The sequence below is a fragment of the Mastomys coucha genome, unplaced genomic scaffold (genome assembly GCF_008632895.1).
Source record: "Mastomys coucha isolate ucsf_1 unplaced genomic scaffold, UCSF_Mcou_1 pScaffold14, whole genome shotgun sequence".
Lineage (NCBI taxonomy): Eukaryota > Metazoa > Chordata > Mammalia > Rodentia > Muridae > Mastomys > Mastomys coucha.
The window spans coordinates 58803692-58811355 of NW_022196896.1; positions in this window are offsets into that span (position 1 = coordinate 58803692).

Here is a 7664-nt window from a genome sequence, read left to right on the forward strand (position 1 = left end):
AAAAAAAAAAAAAAGCTTCTTTCTTATCCTTCTTCTCTGTCCTTTTTGTGGATTGCTGTTGAAGACCAGCCCCAACAATGTGTTCAAAGATCCAGGAAGGACTGTGGAGTCGTAGGCAATGTAAAGCAGGCACACACTTACATACACTTGGCAAGCTCCAATGAACAAGCTCCAACAACTTTACACATATACATACATATATACATACATACACATATACACATTCACACATTGGGTGGATGAAGCAAAGTTCAAACTACACTATATGCATATGCATATATGCATTCTGTGGATGGATGGAGCAGAGATCCAATGAGCAAGTTCCAACCATTTTACACACATACACATATACACACATACACATATACACACATACACATATACACACATACACATATACACACATACACATATACACACATACACATATATACACATACACATATACACACATACACATATATACACATACACATATACACACATACACATATACACACATGCAAATATACACATAAACACATTCGATGGTTGGAGCAAGCTTCAACAAATAAGCTCCAACAAACTTCACAAATATACATATACATGAACATATACACATATATGCATAGTTGGTGAATGGAGTAAGCTTCAGTGAGCAGGCTCCAACTCATTTTATTTTTTTGCATAGCCTTTTTATACCACCTAAGACAAAGTTCTCTATGTAAGAAAAAAATTACCTCATAGCCACAAGTTACATATTCTCTATAAAATCTCACCACACAAAAACCATATTATTCAAAAACAGATGAAAATCATTTTACAAAATGAAATTAGAGTAGGATTGTTGATTACAGATTTTTCTTGTGAAACTCATACGTAACTAAACATTTCCCATCTGTCTTTCTCTCTACAAGTTCTTCATAACCCCAAATCAGTAATTTTTTTGTCACTGACTTGACAAAGTTTAAGCAAGCCAGCCTATGGCAGGAATAATTTTTTCCTATGCTTAGCTGACAACAATTTGTATTTACCAAGAAAGAGATCATCCTCTATCTTACATCTTATTTTTGAAGTCTTATTCAGTTAACCTGACTAATCATCTATTCTCTATTCTTATACTCATAATAGAATCATTTACTCTTTGTTCTTAATCACATCCTTTCATGGTGCACACCAAAACCAATGGCTACTTCTCTAGATCAGAAGATTCAGGAACTCAGACACAACCTAGAATGAATGTTCTCTTTAATCGTTAACTTGTCCCAAGCCTATTTTTCTCTTCCAAGAACAATTCCATGCTTGTAGCTCATGAGAGCTCACTGCACTCCTTTTCTAACCTATGCAGCCCTCACTGTTCTACAAGGGACAGGGCACGTTCTACCCTTAATTCTAAGTTCATTATGTTTCTGGCAAAACAACTTTTTTCCCTAAATTTTTTATTATTTAAATGTATTTTATTCATCAAACATATTAATAATTCAAATATTTTAAGAATCAAATAATACATAAAAAATTTGTTTGACTTTTATATTTATATTCTTTCTTACCCTAAAAATATCATTAATGAATATTATTTAATACTATCCATAACTGAGGATCCTATATCTAATGTTGAATACTAAATTGTTTCAAAACATACAAAATATTCTTTGGGAGTTAAGCATAGGAAAACAGCATAAAACATTAAAAATGAATCATTAAGAAATATATTCAAAAGCCCTTAGATGATACTACCTGACATAGTGAATTTTTCAAACATTATATATCTGTGTACATTGTCTAACAATCAGTTTATTTAAAAAAGATTATCAATGTTTCTAGGAGAGAAATTATTTTATCAGTAAGTATATTTTAAAAACTTCAAAATAGAAAAAACCCTTTGAAGTTAAACATTAAGTAAATGATAATTTCAAGCACAGTGATGAAAATTATCAGTAATATTTCCATGATATTTGTAGAACATGATTTTAATATTTTCAACTGTTAATATTCAACAAACAAAAGAATTATTTTAAGATATATTTTGTTGTTAAGTCTCACTTTTCATTTCTGATTTTATTAATTTGGATACTGTGCCCTCTGGTTAGTCTGGCTAAGGTTTTATCTATGTTTTTTATTTTGTCAAAGATCCAGATCCTGGTTTTGTTGATTCTTTGTATAGTTCTTTCTTTTTTAACTTGGTTGATTTCAGCCCTGAGTTTGATTATTTCCTGCTATCTACTCCTCTTGGGTGTATTTGCTTCTTTGTTCTAGAGCTTTCAGGTGTGCTGTTAAGCTGCTAGTGTATGCTCTCTCCAGTTTCTTTTTGGAGGCACTTAGAGCAATGAGTTTTCCACTTACCACTGCGTTCATTGTGTCCCATAAGTCTTGTGGGACAAAATGTGTCTTCATTTTCACTAAATTCTAAGAAGCCTTTAATTAATTTCCTTATTTCTTCCTTGACCAAGTTATCATTGAGAAGGGTATTGTTCAGCTTCCATGTGTATGTGTGCTTTTCACTGTTTTTGGTGGTATTTTAGACTAGCCTTAGTCTAGTGATCTGATAGGGTGCATGGGATTATTTCAATCTTCTTGTATCTCTTGAGGCTTGTTTTGTGATCAGTTATATGGTCAAGTTTGGAGACGGTACCGTGAGGTGCTGAGAAGAAGGTATGTTTTTTTGCTTTAGGATGAAATGCTTTATAAATATCTGTTAGATCCATTTGGTTCATAACTTCTGTTAGTTTCACTATGTCTGTTTAGTTTCTGTTTCCATGACCTGTCCATTGCTGAGAGTGGTGTATTGAAGTCTCCCACTATTATTGTGTGCAGTGCAATGTGTGTTTTAAGCTTTAGTAAAGTTTCTTTTATGAATGTGGGTACCCTTGCATTTGGAGCATAGATGTTCAGAATTGAGAGGTCTTCTTGGTAGATTTTTCTTTGATGAGTATAAAGTGTCCTTCCTTTTTTGATAACTTTTGGTTGAAAGTTGACTTTATTCCACATTAGAATGGCTACTCCAGCTTGTTTCTTGGGACCATTTGCTTATAAAATTGTTTTGCAGCTCTTTACTCTGAGGTAGTGTCTGTCTTTGTCACTGACAAATGTACAGAGGTGCATTTCGTATATGCAAAATGCTGGGTTCTGTTCATGTATCTAATCTGTCAGTCTATGTCTCTTTTGGGGAATTGAGTCTATTGATGTTAAGAGATATTAAGGAAAAGTGATGGTTGCTTCCTGTTATTTTTGTTGTTAGAGGTGGAATTGTGTTCATGTTGCTATCTTCTTTTGGGTTTGTTGAAAGATTACTTTCTTGCTTCTTCTAGGGTGTAGTTTTGCTCCTTATGTTGGTGTTTTCCATCTATTATCCTTTGTAGGGCTGGATATGTAGAAAAATATTGTATAAATTTCATTTTGCCATGGAATATCTTGGTTTCTCTATCTATGGTAATTGAGAGTTTTGATGGGTATAGTAGCCTGGGCTGGCATTTGTGTTCTCACAGGGTCTATATGACTTCTTGCCCAGGATCTTCTGGCTTTCATAGTCTCTGGTGAGAAGTCTCGTGTAATTCTGATAGGCCTGCCTTTATAGGTTACTTGACCTTTTTCCTTACTGATTTTAAAATTTTATCTTTGCTTAGTGCACTTGGTGTTTTCATTATTATGTAATGGGAGGAATTACTTTTCTGGTCCAGTCTATTTGGAGTTCTGTAGGCTTCTTGTATGTTCATGGGCATCTCTTTCTTTAGGTTAAGGAAGTTTACTTCTATAATTTTGTTGAAGATATTTACTAGCCCTTTAAGTTGGGAATCTTCATTCTCTTCTATACCTATTATCCTTAGATTTGGTCTTCTCATTGTGTCCTGGATTTCCTGGATGTTTTGGGTTAGGAGCTTTTTGCATTTTGCATTTTCTTTGACTGTTGTGTCAGTGTTTTTTATGGTATCTTCTATACCTGAGATTCTCTCTTCTATCTCTTGTATTCTGTTGGTGGTGCTTGCATCTATGACTCCTGATCTCTTTCCTAGGTTTTGTAACTCCAGGGTTGTCTCCCTTTGTGCTTTCTTTATTGTTTCTATTTCCATTTTTAGATCTTGGATGGTTTTGTTCATTTCCTTTGCTTGTTTGATTGTGTTTTCTTGTAATTCTTTAAGGGATTTTTGTGTTTCCTCTTTAAGGACTTCTAGCTGTTTACCTGTGTTCTTCTGTATTTCTTTAAGTTAGTTATTTATATCAATCTTAAAGTCCTCTATCACCATCATGAGAAGTGATTTTAGATTCTAATCTTGCTTTTTTGGTGTGATGGTATATCTGGGACTTGCTATGGTGGGAGAATTGGGTTTTGATGATGTAACCTTGGTTTCTGTTGCTTATGTTCTTATGCTTGTCTCCCAGCATCTAATTATCTCTAGTGCTACCTGCCCTCGATATATCCGACTGAAGCCTGTTCTTCCTGTGATCCTGGTTTTGTCAGAACTCCTCAAAGTTCAGCTGTCTCTATGATCCTGTGATTCTGGGATCCTGGGTGTGTCAGAGCTCCTGGGAGTCAAGCTGCCTCTGGGACTCTGAAATCCTGGTGTGACCAAGCTCCTAGGATCCTGGGCTTGTTAAATTGCCTGAAAGTGGAGCTTCTTCTGGGTGTTATGGGACTCGCTGCAGAGTTAGCACAGAAGGTCTGCTCAGGGAACCAGTCCAGACTAGAAGAAACTCGTGCCACTGGTCAGACAGAGTTCCTGAGTGCCTGGGTCCCTCTGGTCCCAGTTACTCGTGGTGTTGGGGCAGGAGTAACTCACCTCTGGTCCTGTGATCCTGAGAGTGTCAGAGCACCTGGGAGTGGACCTTCCTCCTGGTGTGGTGGGACTGGCTTCAGAATTTGTGCCCAAGGTCTGCTCAGGGCACTGGTCTAGACTGGAAGGAACTCCTGCTACCGGTCAGGCCCTGGCAAAACAACTTAAACTATCTCCTTAAACTCTCTGTCAATTACTCTAACTTCCTAAAATTATTTAAATCAAACCAGGAAATCTGTAAAATCATTAATTCACCTAATTATTATTTTATGAAAGTCCATCTTCATACTGATCTACAGGAATATTACCCAATAGAGTGGGCTATCTCCCAAGAAGCTCACTTGCCCACTGCAGCTCTTCCTGCATGGCATCCACCAGGCTGGTCTCAGAAAGTGTGGGCCAGATTTAAGATGGAACTTTGTACTTCAAATATCCAATCAAGAAAATCCCTCACAGTCATGTCCCACTGCTTGGGTCTTAGTTGCTTCCAGATGTAGTCATATTGACAACCGGGATTAGCCAGCACAGCTGTCATCTTCCCCCAGCATTTGGTTCCTACACCAACACCATGTTTCCCTATGCCAAAGCTGTGTCTCCTTACAACTATACCCCATGCTCCTATACAAAGCCCATCCTTTTAAATCAAAGGAAAGTTCAGACCATGTAACAACTAAATTTCTAGAATATGTGTGAGAATAGGAACGATGATATGAAGAATAATTGATTAAAAATAATATGAATTTGGAGACTAGAATGATGAGTCAAGTCTGCTCTTGAAAAGGACCCAAGTTTGATTCCTGGCACCCTTGTTAAGCTCAGAACTACCTATAATTCCAGTTTCAGGAAATCCAATGGCCTCTTCTGGCTTCAATCAATGCTCACATACACTACATATAACCCACACAGAGACACATAAAAAATAAATAAATATTTAAACTAACCCAGTTTTGCTTGCTGGATTGACGTATGTCCCTTTCAAATGGATACTTCTTGGTTAGCACCGTGACTTGGTGATTCCTGGTGGTCTGAAGCGTAGGTGACATAACTAGTGAAGTCCGCATGAATCAACATTCATTCCATTGAATTGACTTACTCAATGGCTTAATATCTTATGGATGGCACTTCTAAATACCCTGAGTGTCTTAGTCAGGGTTTCTATTCCTGCACAAAACATCATGACCAAGAAGCAAGTTGGGAGGAAAGGGTTTATTCAGCTTACTTTTCCACACTGCTGTTCATCACCAAAGGAAGTCAGTACTGGAACTCAAGCAGGTCAGGAAGCAGGAGCTGATGCAGAGACCATGGAGGGATGTTACTTACTGGCTTGCTTCCCCTGGCTTGCTCAGCTTGCTTTTTATAGAACTCAAGACTACCAGCCCAGGGAAGGGGCTACCACCCACAAGGGGCCCTCCCCCTTGATCACTAACTGAGAAAATGTCTTATAGTTGGATCTCATGGAGGCTTTTCCTCAGCGGAAGCTCCATTCTCTGTGATAACTCCAGCTTGTGTCAAGTTGACACAAAACCAACCACTACACTGAGAAAGTACACTACAAGAAAACTATATGTTTTACAAGTAACTAAGATGGTCGTAGAAAAATTATGGCGCCTTGTTACCAAGGAAGAAGAGAAGGAAAAGTAAAGAAGAGAAAAAACGGAAGAGAGAGAGATTGAAAATGAAGGAGAGAGAAGAGGCTGACCATGATAGTACACTGCTGTAATCAATCTCAATACCTAAAAGACTGAGATGGGAAAGTTCAAAGCCAGCCTGGGACACAGTACAGCAAAGTTAGTATGAAAGATGGTCTGCATTGAATCTAACAATATGTCTGGCCTTTTGGAAAGCCCAAGTGAAACATGAAATGGTAAGAATTGCTACAAAATCATCATCAAATAAAAGAAAACACACCCATCCTCACACCAAAGTCAAAATTAATCCTGGCTATGAACTTTAAAATGCATTAAGCAAGCTTAATTTCCAAAGAAGAAATTTAATAATATGTGTTATCCTTAAGGATCAACTTTTTACAAATGAGATAGTACATATCTGGACATTTTTAGGTTGATTATATAATAAAGGCTAAAGGCATAGCATTAAGTCACAGTTCTGTAAATATATCTATGTTGCAAGATAATTGATAAAGTAAATCCCAACCTGCCATATTGTTGGAATAACTGTTCTCTAGGGAAATCATTATTTAACATTTTTATTAGAAGGTTATTCCTGGATATTAATCATGTCAGCCAAGTTTATGTCTAGAAGTAAAATAAAAATCCCTTTAGTAGTCCAGGAGTCCCAAGTATTGAAAGAATTGTACATGCTTTGTTTTCTAGGCTTCTGGTGAGTTACTTTAAACATTAGAAAATTTAACTTAGCTCAAATCCTCAAACTCTTCTCTACAAAATGTGAGAGACCATCCTTTCCAGGAGCCTCTGAGAGCAGAAATTACCAGATGTCTGATGACCATAAAAAGATAATGTGATTGGGCAGACACTTAATTTTTAAACAACATACGATCTGAATAGCTCTCCAAAGATCATTTAGAATAAAAGAAACACCCAAAGAAGTAAATATGTTCAGTTGTTATAGTGGAATTGTTCAACATTGTCCATCTGGGTGTTGAAGACAATCTGCCTAAGGGATAAATTCATTCTTTCGATAATTAACGCTTAACCATTGTTTGCTAGCAATTAGCCAAACATGGTTCAATCCCTCATTCACACAACTCCCAGTAGAGTCCAACAATAATCCACGCTTCCAGCAAGGACAGAGATGACTAGCTTCCTTTTCTTTAACAATCACCAGAAGTGTACAAATTCTGAAAGTTAAAGAGGAGATGCAAAGGACTAAGAGTTGACATTGTTCTGGATGGGGAAGAACTCTTTTCTAGACATTAGATTCTTACCAGACTGAAGC